The 19,536-nt window shown below is 43.4% G+C and overlaps 1 protein-coding gene across 1 annotated transcript in view; it reads left to right on the plus strand.

Moving 5' to 3' along the window:
- Positions 1-234: 234 nt before the first annotated feature.
- The window catches only part of mAChR-A (muscarinic Acetylcholine Receptor, A-type), a 69,296-nt gene continuing 49,994 nt past the window's right edge, over positions 235-19,536 (plus strand). The window contains exon 1 of the mRNA XM_037418946.2: positions 235-385. The gene's annotated coding sequence lies outside the window, so the exon portion shown is untranslated. The remainder of the gene's footprint in view (positions 386-19,536) is intronic.

The following is a 19,536-nucleotide window of genomic DNA, read 5'->3' on the forward strand; positions in this document are numbered from 1 at the left end:
GGTGGCACAAACTCAACCTACATCGTTGTTAAAGTGAATCACTCATAAGCTTCCACGGGAGTGGTGTCGAGCAAGGCGTTGGTGTCGCCGTGCTGTTCCAAGAAAAGTTTGTCATCGCTTTCCGTCGCACCCAACTGACAGTCCTTCCCTCGGCTCGACAATGCACAGCTGGCTACTGAAGTGATCGTGTTTTCATTCTTATTTGATAACCGGCGGAACGGTAGCAACACATTTGTCCCGTGAAGTTCTGATTTCCGTGACTTTCGCTTGAAGATTCTTCCGGTCGTACAGCGGTGGTAAAAGCGGCAAGCCCGTTTTACCACCGGCTTGAGAAGCGATCCTTCTCTTCTGCTTCGGTAACTTCCATCGCTGAATGGGAAACTCGGTAAGTACAAAGTACTTACTATCTTACAAAGTTACTGTGAAACTAAGAAACGCTAAGGGAGAGTGTTGGTTGTGTGAACGTATGAGATGGCGTTTTTGTCCTGTACCTAAACACGCTGCCTTGCCAACTAGTACAACATTTAATACGATGGCATGACTTCAACTCGTCATCCCCTTCTGGAACGGACACGATTGCTTCAGAAGGCAAGCCACAGTGATCATGAGTAACCGTCTGTGTATGTTGTATCTTCGACAATCGTAAAAGAAATCAAAGGTGTTGAATAATGAAACTTTTGACCAAACTACCAAAATTGCAACGCAGAAGCGTATTGCCCAACGTTCACTTACCGAAGAAACTTCGGGAATTCACTCACAGAATATCACGGGCTCTTGCAACCGATTCCACCTTCGATCTAGCCGAGGGCATAGCAGTGAATCTATGAGAAGCCTAAGGGGAAAAAAAGAAAACACTGAAACAATTCTGGAGAAGGAAAGGCGCCCGGATTTGTATCGAATTTGCGCTCATTGAATTTCCCCTCGCGCTGCTGAACCGGAAAGCAGGTGCTCGCTCAGCTGGGATACAGTGAATTGGTTCCTCGCTACTGATCGAATTTCGTGTCGTATTCGGCAGCTGGAAACGAAGACGGTGGCACTTTCTCGTCGGGCTTGTTTATGGGAAAGCGAACCATCTGCAACTATCTCGATCACACCTTGGTCGGTATTTTTCTTACTCTTTTCGTTTTATCTTGTTTTATTGAGATGCACAATGGTTCTCACGAAAACGAAGATCAGGAGTGTTGCAGATATAGCAGCTTGAGGCCAGCACCAGAGCGCCAGAACCCGCTCGCACAATTTTCTCTAATTTGTGTAACACTTGTTTCGTAACGTGGTTCCAGCTTCTGCAACTACGTCAAACTGCTATGCGCAAGATAGGTCGACGTTTTCAAACTAGCGTAACCAAAAATAAAATGAATGCCCTTTTTGTATGTCGCGATTTTCGCAGATTCGCACATCTCTAGACCAGACAACAGCTCGTCGTTTAGATCTGTATTTTTTTTGTTCTCTTCTTTCATTGTATATTAGAAAGTTTAGTTACGTTCATGCAGCCGCCTTGTTCAGAGTGCGTAATTTGTACGCCTCATTAAACAATTCTCTTGAAGTTATTGTGGCAACTTCGTGCTAGCGGTGCCAAGCCTGAATAAAGAATGCAGCTGCGTGACCTTGGCTGTTCCTTTTCATTTTTTAGGGATGAAGCTTCTAAGGCGTGGGCTGTGCGTCGTCTGTATGTAGCCACCTCTCATTTAGTTCTTGCAGTGTTCATCAGATGGCCATACCATCCCCTGTATGTAGCCACCTCTCGTTTAGTTCTTGCAGTGTTCATTAGATGACGGTACTTGTAGCTGATCATGAAAAGATGCAAGATGGTATAAAATAGACGGCGGTACTTGTAGTTGATGATGAAAGATGTGAGATGTTATAAAATAGGAATGATGTCACATGTGTCGCGTGTCATTGGTCGAAGGCAATCGTTTGATTTAGTGCGGCGACGTACGCTAGGGGGAGAGTTGTAATAAAATCGAGTGGGCGAAACGTACGGAGGATTCATGGTTAACCAGGTTTACCTCCGGAGCTTCGTTCACTATCATCATTCACTTCGTGGATATGGCGGCACTTTTTTCTTTCTTTCTATCTTTCCTTCTTTTTTTCTTTATCTCTCTCTCTCTCTGTTTTTCAACGTTTCTGAATCTATTTATTTCCATTTCTTCTTGTCTTTTTATTCCTTCCGCCTCATCGCTTTTTCATTTTCATCTATTTTTCATTTGTTTTGTTCTTCTTTTCTGCTTTTTCTGTTTTTTCGCGTTCATGGTCATGTCTCGCTGTCTCATTGTAGGTGTAGTGTTCTCTGGTTATTCCCCCCCTTTTTTTTTTATCGAGCGTGTTTCTGTCTTTCTACTTTTTTGTCTTTATTCTTTCTAATCATCTCTTTTCCGTTTCCTTCTATGACTTTGATATGTTTCTCTCTCTCTTCCTCTCTTTTTTTTCTCTCTTTTGATTTCTCTGTCTTTACTCTTTCTTTGACTTTTTTTTCTGCTCGTTGCTTTAAACTGTTTCACGGGCTCTACTTCGCTTAACCAACTTTATTTCTAAGCTCGCACCGGTTATTCTTGTTAGCCGGGCTTGCCTGATTTCAACAGCTCATACTCACCCGTGATGTCCTGGACGACGGAGTGCAAGTTGACGATATCTTATACAGCTTCGCCGTTAAATACAGCAAATTTATTACTGTGAATTTTGAGAACCTAAAGTAATATAATAATAACATAATTGTTGGGGTTTAACGTGGCAAAACGTCCATAGAGATGTCGTAGTGAAGGGCTCCCGAAATTTCGACCACCTGGGGTTCTTTGACGTGCACCGAAATCTGAGCACATGGGCCTGATGCAAAAGGTCGTTTTAGTTTAGGGCGCACAAGCCTATATAAGGAACACAAAGCGCGGCGCGTCGGGTACGTAACGGCTGAGGCTGTCGAGCACAGCGTTAGTTTACCTACGCAAGAACCGAAGCTTGGAGTGCGCTTAGGTGTAAACAACCTTGAGTTTGAGTACTGCTGTGCGCCATCTATAGATGAAGGAATGAACTGCAGTAGCCGATGAACGCAGCCGTTTTTTGTAGCAGCCATTAGAGAGCCTAGTGTATTCTTGACGCTATGTAGTCATGCCGTGGATGCTCACAGCCGACGAGATCTCGCGAGACAGCCACCGGTGGAGTAGAAATGGCCATAGCGGCCGCAACGTAAGCGCGGAGATCTAGCGCACGCATTTCAAGTTTCAATTGTAAAGCACTGCACGTCCTAATGTCTCTGGTGACAACACATAAGGAGAACCTTCTGTTTTTGCTCATTTCGTGCCGGGCATCTACGTTTTCTGGTGCGCGAACAATGCGCAAAAGTTTTAATAACTTTTTGAACATACTTTTTTTCCCTCGGTGCGCAAGAAGAGTATTTGTGTGGCTGCCATTAGTGGTACAAGTGGAACCTGAAAAAGAATCGGCTTAGTTAGACAGAACATGAGAAAATCAGACTCAAGTAATACACTTTTCTTTTTGAAATAATATTTTCAGAAACAAAAAACGAAGAAACGGCAAGCTTGTCCTGCTTTCAACAAAGAAACGACAAAAATGCGGTCCAAGAATTTGATTTTTTTTTTCACATAAGAGACCCACTGAAATGGAGTAATTCTGGTAGCGTTCCCACATGAAGTTTATCACTTTCCCAGAACAGTTTCTTAACACTTCTGACATGAGGTTTTCATCGACCAAGTGTTATGACCAAAAACCTCACGCATATATGCCAATGGTTTTTTAGATGTCAACGATTGAAATAGTTCCTCGGCCTGGCTTCAAGAGGGTACGATTTCCGATCGCAGAATTTCTTGATTGGTCTGACTGTTGCAACACTTTGTAATGGTTGAAACAGGCAAGTTTCTCTGTATTGCTGCAGTAGATAATATTTATCCTCCGGAAACATACAAAGGCGATTTCAGGTCAACTTAGTTCAAAATGATTTATTTTGCTCCTGACCGTATGAAAATTGTGAAAAAAGTTGTTTAGTATGCGTAGTATGTGAACTGTCAAACGTTAGTTATTCATAATTATGAAACTCCATTATTTAAAATTTACGTATTTAATTTAGACACCTTTTGAGTGTGATTTACTGCGCTGGTTACGCACAAAATTTATTACAGCTTCACTGGATATCTTTCAGTAGTTCTGTCACACTTACTTCAGAAAAATAAACCACAGCAAAATCTTCGAAGACGAAAACATCGACATTTTCTCCGAAACGCCAATTTTATGCCGTACTGGAATCAAAGATGGGCCAGATGAGCGCCATCTTCTGGAGCAAAGTAACGCTCACCACGCAAGAAAAAGCAAGTTGAAGAAAAAAAAAACATTTGCGCCAGAAGTAGCTGCGCTTGCTGGAAGCAGTGGTTCCACGTGTGGTCACTAAGACTGAACAGGTTACAACTCTGCTGTGTCGCAACATAGAATGATGAAGTCACGGCGAGGTTTGTCGTTGTTTATTGACAAAGATCGATCGCATGGTAAAACAATGGGAACTCCGCGAGAGTTCGCCTGCGCATAAAGAATCGTGGCGCCACTTATCGTCGTCTTGTTTCGCGAGCCTACGACCTTCGTTACACTGATACATTATATACTCTACAGTTTTTTATCGCCATCAAGGACTTGATCGGCTTAGGTAATGATGGCATGTGGGGTTTTAGATTATATTGGAGCGGTGAAATACGCAAGTCGCCAGGGACGAGGAAAGTGCGAAGGAGAAAAGGGAGAGTGGGGATGCTGACTCTGAAGTTAGAACGTAATTAACGTTTCACATATAGAGTGCAAAAAAAACACGTTAATGAGTGTGTAAGTTGACAGGGAAGTAATTAATTTCTACTTTACGCAAAAGAAAATGGTCATTTAACCACCTCTTAGCAATCCTAAGCACCTGTGTAGGTTCTATATTGTTGTAATTGATAGTACGTTTTCAACTGGTAGTCTGTGCTCACTTCGTGTTTTTTGCCTTCGTCCCTGGGGCTCTTACGCACTTGATTGTCATAGTAGATTACTAGCTAGCGCAGCGCTCTCTTCTTCCAGATTACGCTTCAACACGCGCACACACAGCCATTTATTTCTTGCAATTAATTGCTTGGTAGCACTTGCGTACGTTTAGTGTAGTTAACACACATTTCGTCGTATTATGAATTCAAAGAATGAGTAGACGCTTATATTCAAGACAGCGTTTTGAGCATGCAAGCTCAGGCTCACGCTATGTGGGTGGGTCCCTTATATCAGGAACTATTTGGTCACACTCGCCTCCCGTGCTCTGGTGACGAGTTGAGGTTGATCCCCTTCGTCCCGGGTGAGATCGAGGCCTCCCACATCATGGCGAGGAGGCTGACGTTCGCAGGAGCTAAAGACTTGCCTCCGGCGTCTTCTAGATGCCACGGGCACACGACTAGTAGGTGCGCTAGGAGTCTGCTACATAGCAGATTGCGCAGTTGTACGCGTGAAGTGTCACATAGATGTGATGTAAGAGGATAAATTTGCGGGAAAGTATTACTCAGAATCCAATGAAAAGTGGCTTGCTCCTCCTTATTCAACCTTTGGTTAATTGACAGATATTTTCTATGTTCTATAAGCTGTAGTGCTGGGGAATAGCGTTATAGTATATTCGATAAGTATCTGGGCTTGGCTTGAACGTCAAATGACCGTGGTTAACATCATACGGCCAACAAAAGTTTTTTTTTTATTTTGGTTGCGCACGCCACTGTGGTGCAGTGCTTACAAAAAAGGTCGCTGCTTCGACACAAGGACGAAGCACTGACTGCAATTAGAAGAAATCGAAATTTCCCACGAAGAACGAAAAACAGCCCTACACCTGTAGCGCGCCACGTAGGCAGAAAGACGCATGGTCGTCAAAAACAAAGGGCGTTTGAAAAACATGGCTGATTCCCCAAGTGTAGGAATTGATATAACACGAAAGTGAAACTGGTCCTCGCCGAGGCGGTTGAACGTTTATTATGAATTGTTTCAGCAACACCAAAAATTTGAAGGTCACGGTAGGAATAGCAAGCATGCATCTCGAAACTTGCAGCACACACCTCGGGCAAGAAGCCCGAACAAAATTTGAAAACAATGGAAGATCGTGGACTTACAACTGGTACAGCTCGACACTTTCAACATGCTATTCAAACAGAGAGAAAGGCGCACGAAACGAAGGCAGAAGTATACACAGCACAAGCGCAAACAAATGTCACAATCATTTCCGCGTCGTGCATCAGCAGCACGCTTTTTTCGTGAACGCGGTCGTGGCAGCATGCGAAGTGACCTTCGTCTTCCCCAAATGACGATTCTAATAAGCGAACTCACAGGACAAACCATGCTCTGTTGGGGTGGCGTTTCGGGGAGGCGATAACCTTTGCAGCACGTACAACGCGTGGGTATCGTGCAATCTCGCCACTGATAAATAACACGCGCTAAGCTTCGAAGCCGCGAGGACTGCGAAACGATGTACGGTGTATATAAATGGCTTGCCGTTAGCGTTCTGGTCAACGGACGCTTTGTAACTTAGTGGTAGGCACGCTAGTGGCAGGCTAAGAATCGAGGGGGTTGCTGGTTAGATCCTGCACGAGATATAATTGCCTGCGGGTTTCCTTCCTTCGCAATCTCTTAATATATATTTTTCACATCACTTCCATGACGAAAGTACGTCAGCGAAGCCGATGTAAACCCTGGAATAAAACACGCGTCAAAAAATTATTGAGCATCTCCCCGAAGAAACCGTGAAGGATTGCGAAGCAGCAGCTGGGTGGCGCATGACGTTCACCCGGTTGAAAGAGGCGTTTACGCTGGTTTTAGAAGGATGGTCTGGAGCTAAATTCGGTGTAGCGTTTATTCGAGTATACGTTTGTTTTAAACGCCAAGATACAGGAGGCGGGTTGGGCTTCTTGAAATTTCATTTGAGATAAAGGAGTTGAAAAAGTGGTTTCACACGAAGTGCGGTCGAGCGTTTGCGTAGGTGGAGAGGGTGTAGCGAGTGGGTGGAGGAGCCGGCAGCTGCAGGCGCCGTGCCGAGCGTGCTACTGGTGAGAGAGAAAGTGACGTCAGTGTACACTTGCGAGCGAAGCGTGCGAGAGGAGCGTGACATTACCACGCAGCTCTGGCGTGACCTACGTGGCACCATTCCAACACCTGCGGCGAGGGGTCATACGGATGCACGTGCATACGGCGTTACACACGTGATTCAAAGTGCTGCTTTGCGTATAAAAATATTGGAGTGTAAATGATTGTCCAGGAGGGAAGGCGTACCCACTGTAAGATGGCGGCTGCGGCTACCATCTTATAGCGGCATGGTGAGCTGCTGGCGTTCGGTGATTGAGCAGTTTTTTTGCACGCTCAACGAGTTGAACATGGTGACGTTTTCGGGTGAGATGGTGCTTAAATTGTGTGTATTTATTTTACAAGTGTTTCTATAATAGGGCTTAAATTCATAGCGATATTTATGGAAGGTATGTGACGGATACTGTTTACTTGTTATTTCATGAGAAACAACTATCTTTGAATATACAATTACCGTTGACTTTAGACTAACAAATCAAAGCCAATTGCTCACAAAGTGGGCACCACCAGACATTAGCCTGTTTTTGAGATCATTGAAGGGCAAAAGCTGGTTTCAGTATTGCTGTCAAAGCGTTGCGGAAGCTTCCAGCCCGGTAGATTATTTAAACCTCCTTGTCAAGAAGGCGCATGCATACACAAAATAAGCCTTAGCTAACAACTGTCACAGTTCTCTTTCTTTTTTTACTGTGGTGCGTGGAGTGGCCTATCTGTGTTTCCTGCTATGTGTTTGCGTATGGTTCATTGTGTGCACGGCATTACTTTCAATTGTTTCCGCATTTATTTTTATTTATTTATTTACAGAATACTGCAGTCGAAAGACCAAGCAGGGGTGGGGGCATAATAAAAAGTGATTCACAATGTAACTTCAATAACAAGAATGTTCCAGTATTAAAACATCAATAGTGGGTGGAGAAAGAGGCCATTTTTGGCGTTCGTCTCAGGAGAGTTTATAAACTGAAAGAAAATGTAGGAGCATTTAAAGTGAAAAATATGCTCAAGTTCTTCCAAGACAAGTGTCCTGTGAAAGGAATAGAATTTCCTAAAATAACTAGAGGGGACTTTACTCCTGCGATTGTTCAGCGACCATGGGAATGATGGATAGTACAAGGATTTACCTAGTCTTCGTACTTGCAGGAAGCGAATTGCACCTGTTGCTTCGTTTATTGCCGTTTTTCGGTTTTGTTTCGAGAAAAGAACGAACCCCTTAGAACTTTGTTACTCTACTTCAAATGGTAAATAAAAAAAATAAAGTGGTGAAGCACAACTGCAGTTCATTTGTTGATTACTGTTTCGTGAGAAAACAGCTCCAAGCCACAAGAACACACGGATCCAGAAGTACGAAAATTAGAGGAAACCATGTACTACCCATCAATCTAATGCTCGCTGAAGCACTGAGCGTTGCAGCTTCCATAGGCACTAGTGCCAGAGTTCGCTCTAATGTATACTTTGAAAACTGTATGACGAAAGATTCTATGTAAATAGCGTGCAGTTATTATGTCGGCGCGAGCTTGATACATGGTATAGTTTTCTAAGGCGGTGCTGTGGAGCGAGGAGTCACTGGTTTGAATTCAAGAGCCAGCGCTAATGAATTGTCTTGTTTTGATTATTTTGTTTGTGCATTTTATATTTATATAAATACTTATACGTATCCGGTACATGGCAGCGAAAGCGAAGGCATAAATTTGATGAGAGTGTTCATATACATATTACCTGATGTCCCAATAAAATATTCAGTCAGCCGCCTAAACTCAACATTCCATCGTCTAATACGAACCATGCATTGCCGAAGAGAAATACACAAAAGTAATTACTCCTACCAAGAGATACCTTCTAGGTTAACATTGCTGGCTTGTTCCAGAGCGGATTAAGTGAAGCGTTGCTCAACTGTGTAGAAGGATGGCTAATGATCTTGTTTCATTTTTGCCGAAGGAATACTACTTGCAAAAAAAAAAAATCCGTTGAAGAGCGGCGAAAAAATAGTCGAAAGAATGAGCATGAAACAGTGCTGTCTAATCGTGTTATCCGAGAAGTCACTCTTTTGAATGATTTATTGATATTATTTGATGCTTTTTATAAAACTACTGCGATAACTTCAAAACCTATTCGCTCGATTGCTCGTTCACTGAGAGTTATCTAAGACCAATGAAATTGCATGCCTTTAAATGATTTAAATTTTGAAGAATTTTCACTTCGTGGCCATTAGCACTTCAATGGAAAATATGTGGTAAATTCTTTATATGCATTTACCATGTTCTCTTATTCGCGAAAATATGAAAGACGAGCGGTATCTTCGTTATTATTTTCTGAAATCTTTTTTTTTGCATTTTTGATACAACGTTTTTGCAGCCTAATGAAATGAGAATGCCTAACCGACTGACACATTCGGGAATTACGGTAGAAAATTAGAGACGCTTTCACAAAAGTACTGTTCATATCAAATACCACCGAATGAGGATGATGGGAAAAAGATACAGATAAGAGAAATAAGCCCTTTTAATTACACGCTGTCTGAAATCACCCGACGACGCACGCTGTGGATTCAGGTATCATTCGCAAAATCTCTATTGTAATCGCTCGCGCCTGGGTGCGACGGTTCTCGCGAGAACGAAAAAGAGCAATAAAAGAGAGGTATGGAGCCGAGGAACTAATTATTACGCATCGACGTTTCCAAAAAGCAAATTGCACCGCGCCGGTGGAAACTATAGTCTCGTTTACTTTACTTTGACGTATTAATGTCTTCATATGAGTTACAGCATTCATCTCTCCAGAACTTCTTTCCTATAATTCACGCTAATTATTGCGCATAATGATTTTCATTTCCCTTTCTAATTACGTGGGTTGGGCCACTCACCTTTAATGTCACATAAAGGTTTCGGTATTCAGCACTGAATATGGTGGCTACTTCACGCTTAGTTGATGCGGGAATAGTACGTAAGACTTCTTTTTCGCTGAGGCAATCATTACAAGCGTGGCACCCCCGAAGTTTTTCTAACAAGCTTTCGTTTGCGCTCACTCTCGTTTATTTCTGGACTTCTTTCAGTATCGATGTGAGGTTTCTTCATGCTCGTCCTTTATAAAACACCAGTCCACTCAAAGCCATTGTGCCGATGACTTCGTAATACGTTCTTAGAGGAAACGGTGCTCTTACACTCCACAAATTAGCGCAAAATATACATAAATAATTACACAGGCGACTGCTGCCAACTTTTAAGGGTTTTAATTACCGTGCAACCCGAAGGCACGGTTTGCAAGAGTAATTGCATTCTATCATCACTGCAGTGGGGCCATTCAATTGGCAATGAAAGGCTGGTATTCTGAGTGTGATAACTATAAAAGCGTTAATAAGGGCAAAATGTTACTAGACCAATTGTTACCGCCTCGGTGTAATCCACTCTTCTTGTTTCTTTTTATGAACGACGATTCCATGTTAGAAGCATTATTGGCTGCGAATGGTAAAGACGAAAAGTTTAGTTGAAGGTACCATTAGGAAGCTTGCTGAAATTTGGATGAGCACTACGAAAAAGTTTAGGGTACCACTGGTTCACCGCAGTTGATGCGCACTCTGCACCAACCGGAGGTAATCTTGCAGCTCTGAGCTGCGTGAACAATATTCACACTTCTTCAATTCATGAAGAGGCCAATCGTGTTTCGTCTATCCATAAAGTTGAACATTTTTTAGCTCCGTTTGTCTACACAGATGCGGTTTTTGTGGTGAGCAACCAAATTGGCCCGAAGTTCTATTGAGTAAGTAAAACTTACGTTTGAATGACTAATGCCCGAGAAATTCTCAAGAACTCTGCAATTCTACTGCGCTTTCTCCGCAGCCATGAAATGAGGCCTTGCGCAGGTGCGAATTCGGGATAGTCACAACAATAAACTCGTGTTAGGTTTGTGTAGGCAGATTCCCTTCGGCATCTCTGGTGAGCCACGATAAGCTAGTAGTTATTTCCACGCACAGTGTGCAGCTGGTCACAGATGGCGCCACTTTCGATCTGCCGCAGTGCAGCTGCAATAACGACCAAAGCAAAACAGAACAGGTCCACCTTATCTTGAGCTCACCAGTGGCGCCACCTTGTGGAGAGTGTTTCTGACCAAAGACAACACACACACACACACACACACACACACACACACACACACACACACACACACACACACACACACACACACACACACACACAAACACACACACACAAACACACAAACACACACACAAACACACAAACAAACACACACAAACACAAACACACACACACAAACACACACGCGCGGTGGTGTAAACGCGCGCAGCTGCGCAGCGCCACTTTCGATCGGCGCCAGTGTCGAACGCCTTGTGTTTGCGCCTCCAAGGGGAGGTGATCAATGCTAGCTTGCTCGTCGATAACGGCAGTGTTTCCTTCGCTTTGTCCCTTTCTTATCAGAGCAACGATATTTACCGTTCGTTTCCCTTCTCGCGTCGACGAATAGCAGAGATGCTGAAGCAGAGCAAGCTGGCACAGCTTTCGCTGCCAGCACCAAAGCGAGACACAGTACCAAAAACAACAGAAAAAACAGGCTGGGAAGTTAGAAACGTGCACTTCGGAAATCTTCTGAGTCGAGCCGAAAGTCGTATCGATTCTTTCTCGCTCGTCGAAAACCCTTTATCAGAACACGAATGGCGGTTCACTTGTCCGCCTCTTTGTGCTTTATATTTCTTTGTCCCCAAACGATTTGCCGTTAGCCAGAAAGACCGTCTATCTCTGCCTGAAGTGAAGAGTAGCAAGCACTATTTTGGCACTGAGTTACGTCTTCGACATCGCCACTTCATTTTTTTCAGTTATATAACAGGATTTATCTCTCCATCGAATGCTGATGAGCTCAGGTGGACACCGTTGTTTACCTCTACGTGGCACACGTGAACATAGTTACAAGGTGATAGATGACGTAACTACCGTAATATACAAAAAAAACAGCGTTCATACAATTTATCGAATTCAAATACACTTGTAATAGATAATCATAAGCACACTGCTAAACTATGACGTTCTAAATGCAGGGGTAGTTAAAGTATGACACATGCTGTTATGCATCGAAATCCAGCAATTTCCACAACGTTGGAGTTAACCCAGAGTATATGACACATGCAGTATAAAGATAAATACACGGTAAATAGTGTAAAATATTTAATAATCTGAGTGTATAGATCAAGTAGAAATTAGTGTATATGATACGGTGTGTACGGTAAACCGGAAATATATTTAATGATTTTGCCTCACCATAATGAAGGTACCCTTTCGGATAACAAAATTGTCGTGTTACATTTTCGGAGCTGTAACGCCTTCTCCCTTTTTGTGGAGGGATAGATGACATTTGTGCAATAATACAGTCTAAGACACAGAACTTATTTTAGAACAGGGCTGATAACGGAGCTACAAAACAGAGCAGAGAAAAGAACGTGGCAACACGGAGGAGATCTTAAAATGGCTCCGTGACCATACCTTTTACGAAGATTTTTAATGCGATACCTGGGGTCCTTTGTGAACTCACATCAAGTTACACAGTCAAGCGCAGGCAGGTTTAGCAGCGGAGATGTTCAGTTTGCTATATTGAATAACAAATTTTCTCGAGAGTACTGTTAATTCTGGAGAACCGGAATGCATGCGTGCTACCACGTCCCAAAAATATCTTTACAATATACTGAAGGGTTTCTGACTTGCTTAGGTAAATTTATATTACTGCTTTATTTATTATAAAACTGAAACTGGTACGGGAAGTCCTAGTTACTGGTCATGTTGTCATTCGTTTTCATTTTATTTCTTGGACAAGAACACCTTTAAAGTGCGCCCGCTTTTGAAGCAAACATGACATCCATGACGTGCATGGTGCGTCAGTCTGCGGCCGCAAATGCACCGCTCTTTTATCTAAGAAAAATATACACTCGTATGATAAAGCTGAAATGTGCGCTTATCTATCGAAATGCTCGTGTCATTCTAATTTTCAATCTAATTTTCAATGAGTGAGTTAACGATGAGAGCCGTACCGACGAAACCAGCCGCAAGTTCCGTACTACTTGAGGAGCAACAGAAATCTGCGGTAGTTAGCGTAAAATAAATCTGCGAATGCCCCGGTTCACAACACAAATTGCAACACAATTTGCAACACAAATATGTGAATGCCCCGTTTTCGTAGCCTTCGCTTCAATGTGAAGATAAGTTGTCGCCGTGTATGCCTCCTACTGAAGAAAGGAAAGAGAGGATATGAACGAATGAACGAGAAGCGCCTATGAAGGAGCCACCAAGTCTTTGAGACAATGCTAATATCCGAAGAAAGAATGAAACCTCTGTTCATTGCACTATAAAGGGAGACTAAAGAGCAAAACAATTTTTCGCGTATTAGTAAAGTGCAATTTCGCAATCCAAAAAACACCACTCTTACTGCAACAAGGCGCTTAGTGTGCAAGAAAACGGGCCATGGTGACACCACCTTGAGATTCCCGCATCAAACACCATGACGTCAGAAATTTCGAGCACGTCTATTGATTCCCTACGTAGTTTCTAATGGATAGAAAATGAAGAATATTGCAATCTGTGGGAGCCATACACTTAGCACATGAAGTTTCAAAAAGTTTTATTGAGTCACTGCTACGAAAATACCGAAAACACATTTCGAAATTTCTTACGTCACGCACGGAAGTTTTGGCGCGAAATTTAAAAATGAGACTTCAACCTTAATTTTATCCGCTGATAATGGGTTTAAGAGAGTGAAACATGTGGCATAATAGTTTTCAGGGTGCAGTTTGCAAATCTTAACCAAGTCATTGTTCCTCTTTGGTGTCCCTTTAACAATCAGATGTTCAGTACGCTGTCTATGTGTAAGACAATGCCGCAACGAGTATTCAATCGATAAATCTGCCCCTTCACGCATTACGCGGAATGTGAGCCACCCGACCAATATTTTCAGGTGACCCAACAGGCAATGATATCACAAATTCCATTCTTGTCCGGTGCGCCGCGTCTCTCGTTCTCTTCATCGCCCTATTCCTTTCCAGGATTTCCTTCCTTCTCGATTTCTGCGAAATACCATTCTGCGGAATTTCGCCTAAATGGCCAGGGGCACAGCAACCATTTCACGTTGCCCCTCTGATATCCTGCTGTGTTCTTTACTCTTTGTCTGAATGTTCTGCAGTTTATTCGGTCTCCCTTTCTATCCTTTGCCCTTTTGTTTCTACACGGTTGCTTCATCTGCTTCCGTCCGTAGAGGATGTCATATCGGAGCCGTCCGCTTGGACAGCGCCGCTCGGGCCACGCCCGAACGCACCGCTGCTGTCCAGTGGATCCGGACGCTTGCTCGCCTCGCCCGCCTCTGGCTAGCGAAGCTATTCGATCGATCCTCGGGAAACTAGCGCATTAGCTCAACTGCCCTGTGTCGCCATGCCTCTACAACTATCTTCTGTTCTTCGCTACCAGCGCCATCTTTCGTACCCATTCGTTTTATTGAACTTGCGAATACTGAGGCTACGCGCCGTGCCGCTACAGAAGGACACTTTGCAATACACTTGTTTTCAATACTTTCTTCACTTGTCCTAAATGCCTGCTACAAAGTTCGATTAAAGGAAAATTCCTCGACATGCCCACTTTTCTTTCTTTCTTTCTTTCTTTCTTTCTTTCTTTCTTTCTTTCTTTCTTTCTTTCTTTCTTTCTTTCTTTCTCTGTTTCTTTCTTTCTTTCGTTCTTTCCCTGTTTGTTTCTCTCTTTCTTCCTTTCTATCTTTCTTTCCTTTTTTCGCTCTTGTTGAAATTCTTTGAAATTCTTTTCAGCTACTTCTGGTGTTTGCTTGACCTCAAAGGTGAAACGGCATTGGGGGACGCTTATATTACTCGCACCTGCCAGCAGGTACCAGATGTACCGTGTGGCTTGACATGACAGTGATTCTCTTTGGCAGCGCGAGTGGCTTTTTTATGAAATTAGTTTTAAAAAAAGATCCCCGAGTCTCCATTTCTGTACCTAGACGTGCTGTCCCGAAGAACTTCCACATTACAGCAGGTCGCTTGGCCCTCGCAGTAGCTCAGTTATGAATATAGCCTTTATACTGCCTAATGGCCCGCGAGATCGTGTCTGGCTGATTCTCTTGCGAGCCGTTACGCTTTTACCTTCAATACGGAAGGAAAAGAGTGGTCGTACGAGTGGCGGCGTTATTGAAGCTTGTGTTAAAAAAATCTTTTTTTTATATATAAACATCTCTTGAGTCAAGGTCGGGGGATGTGCCCATAGTATAGCAACTGATTTTGATATACGTTGTAATACACTGCGATAGCAATTATCTAGACATTATTGGCGCATTTTTTTCCTTTGCTGTCATGTCCCGTGGTAAGCCGCAATAAGTAACACACCCGGCACATCGTATGTCCGTGGCCGAGTAAAGCGTGTGAGTGCTGGTGACGAACATGGCTGAAGCAGTGATCAGGCCGGCCAACTCCCAGTTAGACTCACAATCTTTATTTCGCCGACGCATTTCCGTCACAAAAATACATCACAAAAGTCTTGCTGGAACTAGGAATAAAATAGTTTTCTAAAAGATTGGTCCCGTATCTGTCTGTTACACTGCAAATGTCGTCGAAAGACGATAGTTTTACTTGCGTCTGGAGAAAGTGAACAAAACGTTTATTTGATGTTCCGGGCAAAAAAAATGGTTAATGGCATTTTAGAGCCGCTGAGTTAAAGTGCCTCAAGCATGCAACGGAGGTGACCAAGCGCATCAAGTCACGTCACACACGAGACATGGGCGCTATCTGGCAGTTATCTTGAAAAACGAAGCTTGTGCGCCCTGCGCGCCCGTCTCGGAGGAGATAAGGTGTAGAACGCAAGACTACGCATAGGTGCCACCACCCTGTCGTCTGAGCAAAGCGTTGGAAACATTTGCCGTTTCGTGCAAGCGTTGACTAGTCAGTACAACGTGATAAACGCTATAGTCCTTGTAATTACTTATGTATGCTTTTTATAGTAAGAGACACACATAAAGCATATTGACGTGTTATTATGGTGCCTCAGATATGCGCAATAATTGATTTTTAATTGATAATCGCATAAGTTTGAACGCCGAAGCTTGAGCAATATTGGTGGGCGCTGCGTATGGGGTTGGCTGTTTGGAGTACCGTTTGGCCACTTTGGTACAGTTTAGGGTATCTTTAAGGGTAGATAAACAGACAGAAAGACCAAAATTTTTTTGTCGAACGTTTTCAAGATAGACTATCGTCTTTGAAGAGTCGGTGTAAGTACTACTCCTCAACATATTTTCATGAAATCGATTCCTGCAATGCGCGTAATCAGTTGATTTCTTTCAAAATTGTTTCATACGCGTTCGCTGATAAAAGACCGTGAACAAACAACTTGCTTGGGAGAGTTTGTAGTGCATCACGGAAAACCTTCACAGCACTGTAAACAAGGAAAGACAAAAAAGAGGAGACATTACGAGCGCTGACTTCAAATTGAATTTACTAAAGTGGAAAGGTAAAAACACATCAAATAGAGTACATGAGCCAATGATTGCGCAGACGGCGAAAAAAAAAGAACTCACGAAAAGCACCAACATTCAGTGTAGTATGACACTTGATTTCCCCAATAGACTCAATTCGCCCTCTACGAGACTCAGTGAAGGTGGGCTGACACATACCTTGCCTTTCTCTTTTGTCAGAGAGGCTTCGACGATCTCAAGTGATAGTTCATTGTCATGTGTTCAAATCCGAAATCACAACAATGTAACGCAAGCTGGGAATACGACGTGCCTTTAAGCAAGCTGTGGTGCTCTATGTTACCTTCGTGACCCGGCCCTACCGTTAAACATTACACCACCTACTCTCGAATGCAACGGGCTGCACGGCATGCCGATGTTCGGGGTGGTATTAGTCTAACGTTTAACGTTTCTTCGCGGGCAAGAGGAGGACGGGAGAGGAAGGACTATTAATGCGAAATCAGCGACACCTGTTCCCGACCACGCGAAACAATGCGCCGCACCGCGGTGCATTCCCACGCCTCTACACGACGGTATAGCCACCGCCTCGAGCCACCCGAAATAACCGAGGCAATTAAGGACACCACCGGGCAATCATTTTCGAGAACACAGCTAGCTCTCAACCCCTCGTTCCCCCCTCCTCTTCCTTCGTTTCCTTTACTATGCTCGGCAATGCCTTGCCATTTCCATTCCGTACCGGATACCGTAGCAAAGTGTCCTTTAAAACAGCCTTCATGCCACGCATTGTGTTGCGCGTGGAAAGAGGCGGGATGAAGCGAAAAAAACTTTTATTTTTCGACCGGTTGCATGTGCTTAAAACAGTCGGGCAGTGAAGCTGTAAGCGTGTAGTTTCTAATTACGTAGATTAGATACTTACGTATACTCACGTAAGCCTCTATTTAATTTATTAAAGTGACATTGCAATGCGCTCTGGGATCCTTTTGCTGATCTTTTTGTTAGGTCATGATCATCACCTTAATCAACGTCATTATCTTTTTGAAGACGTTCATCATTGTAATCAATTTTCGGTTATAGATATATTTATCATCTCTCTTCTCTTGTGACGTCACTTGTGTGACACCTTTTGAAACTGGTGCTGGTGCTACTGCTACTATTACTAATACTATTATTACTGGTAATGCTTCTCCTAATACTACTTCGTCTCCTACTATTACTCCTACTGCTACCACTAATACTACTAGGGCTAATGTTTATTACTATTACTAACTTTTACTAGTACTACTCCTACCACTTCTACTACTACCCGTACGAGTATATGATGACGGCAAAGAGCAGTAAGACTGCTTCATTTTGACTGAAAGATGGAGAAAGGGTCTGGGATTGGCTGTAGAAGGCTGGGTGCAACACTATAAATTCTTCTCAAGGCGTACTCGGGGGATCCTCAGAAGCAAATGATCCTTGGTGAACAAGGAGGACGAGGAGCAGCACAGTTAATCCACGAGCTTCTATGATTAGAGAGCCCGGAGGCTTGTTAACAGGTCTTGTAGGCGTCTTCAGTGATGCTGGTCTTTGGCAGAACGGTGAGGGCAAGGCGACAAATTCCAAATAAAGCTGGGGTGGGTGGGTGGGAAAGGAGGAAGGGTAGAGAAGGCAAATGAGATCAACCACAGGTCTTCCTGTCTTCGAGCCTCGAAAAGGAAACGCCGCCTCAATGCCGCGTTGCCTTAGACGCCTGTGCGCTAATGGGTTCGTAACGATGTAACGACGTGCTAACGGGTTTACGGTCGGCAGTTTCGTTCGTGAGCTTTCGCGAGCTTACAACGGCGCTGCTCGTCGCCTGGGTGGCATTGACGTGGTTGGTCTGCTTGGGTGCGTCGTTTCCTCGTAACAAGCCAGATCTATATATTTTTTTTGCTCTTAGATACACCAGTATTATTTGAAGGTAAATTCAGAGAAGCTGTATCGCTTTTTTTTTTTCATAGACGTGCTGTTTCGTCTGGATTGCATCTTGCGCGTTAATCTTGAGCAACGTCATTGCTTATTACCGACACTATTCTGTGGTAGCAATTTTTGTCAAAATACAGTTAAACGTCTAAATCGCAAACTAATGGCCTCATAACAAAATATTTGTTGCATCCTTGCTGCACTGGGAGGATAACTTTGAAACGGCCGCTGTTTAGCCCAGTAATTGAAAGGTACCCATCATTATTCCATAAAGGTGTTCTTCTGGTGGATTTCTGGCTATGCATTGTAGGACGTGTGGATGCACTCCAATTTGTAACCAGTGGGTCGTCTTGGGTCGCAGTCATACACAGCTGACATGGGAAATTATTGGACGAAGGCTATCGCAAAATGTGCGAAGTTGCGTGTGAGTACGCCGTTTGTGGCCTTATCTCAAAAATAGCTCCATTTCCTAGAGCGTGGACAGTGAAGCGTTGATATAGGATTATTATTTGAGATCAGATCCCAACTAGGTTTCCTTGGTAGAGTGTGCGGTGCCACACGCGTACGGTTGTGTCATGTGTGTTGCGTCCCGTGGAATGAGCTTTATAATGTGTTGTAAGGGTACGCAATTAAGAAGAGTTGGAAGTTTGCGCTGACACTGTCGTCTGTTTTTTTTTTCATTCTTGACTGCATAGGATCTTTTCTTCAAGCTCACACTGAGCTTTTCTCAAGCAATATCGTTTTATCATACACCAACTCACCCAGTCAGCAGTACTTGTTGATATCATTAACACAAGTCACGGAATTCACCACCCCTAGCAGAGATCAAAAAAAGTAGTCGACAATCTGTAAACAATAAAGTCTTGCGTTGCCATATTCTAGAATCATGCCTACACCGGACGATATTAGGCGTAAACACAGACGCACACAAAAAACAATCAGGTGTATATATATATTGGAGCAGGTACACATACGAGAGAGTCAGTCACATGCGTCAGAAAATGAATGAAGAATAGACAAGCATAAGGCGCTTTGAAGGGCCGGAGAAATCACACAATCCATAAGAATGGTCATTAC

The sequence above is a fragment of the Rhipicephalus microplus genome, chromosome 6 (assembly GCF_043290135.1).
Source record: "Rhipicephalus microplus isolate Deutch F79 chromosome 6, USDA_Rmic, whole genome shotgun sequence".
Classification (NCBI taxonomy): Eukaryota; Metazoa; Arthropoda; class Arachnida; order Ixodida; family Ixodidae; genus Rhipicephalus; species Rhipicephalus microplus.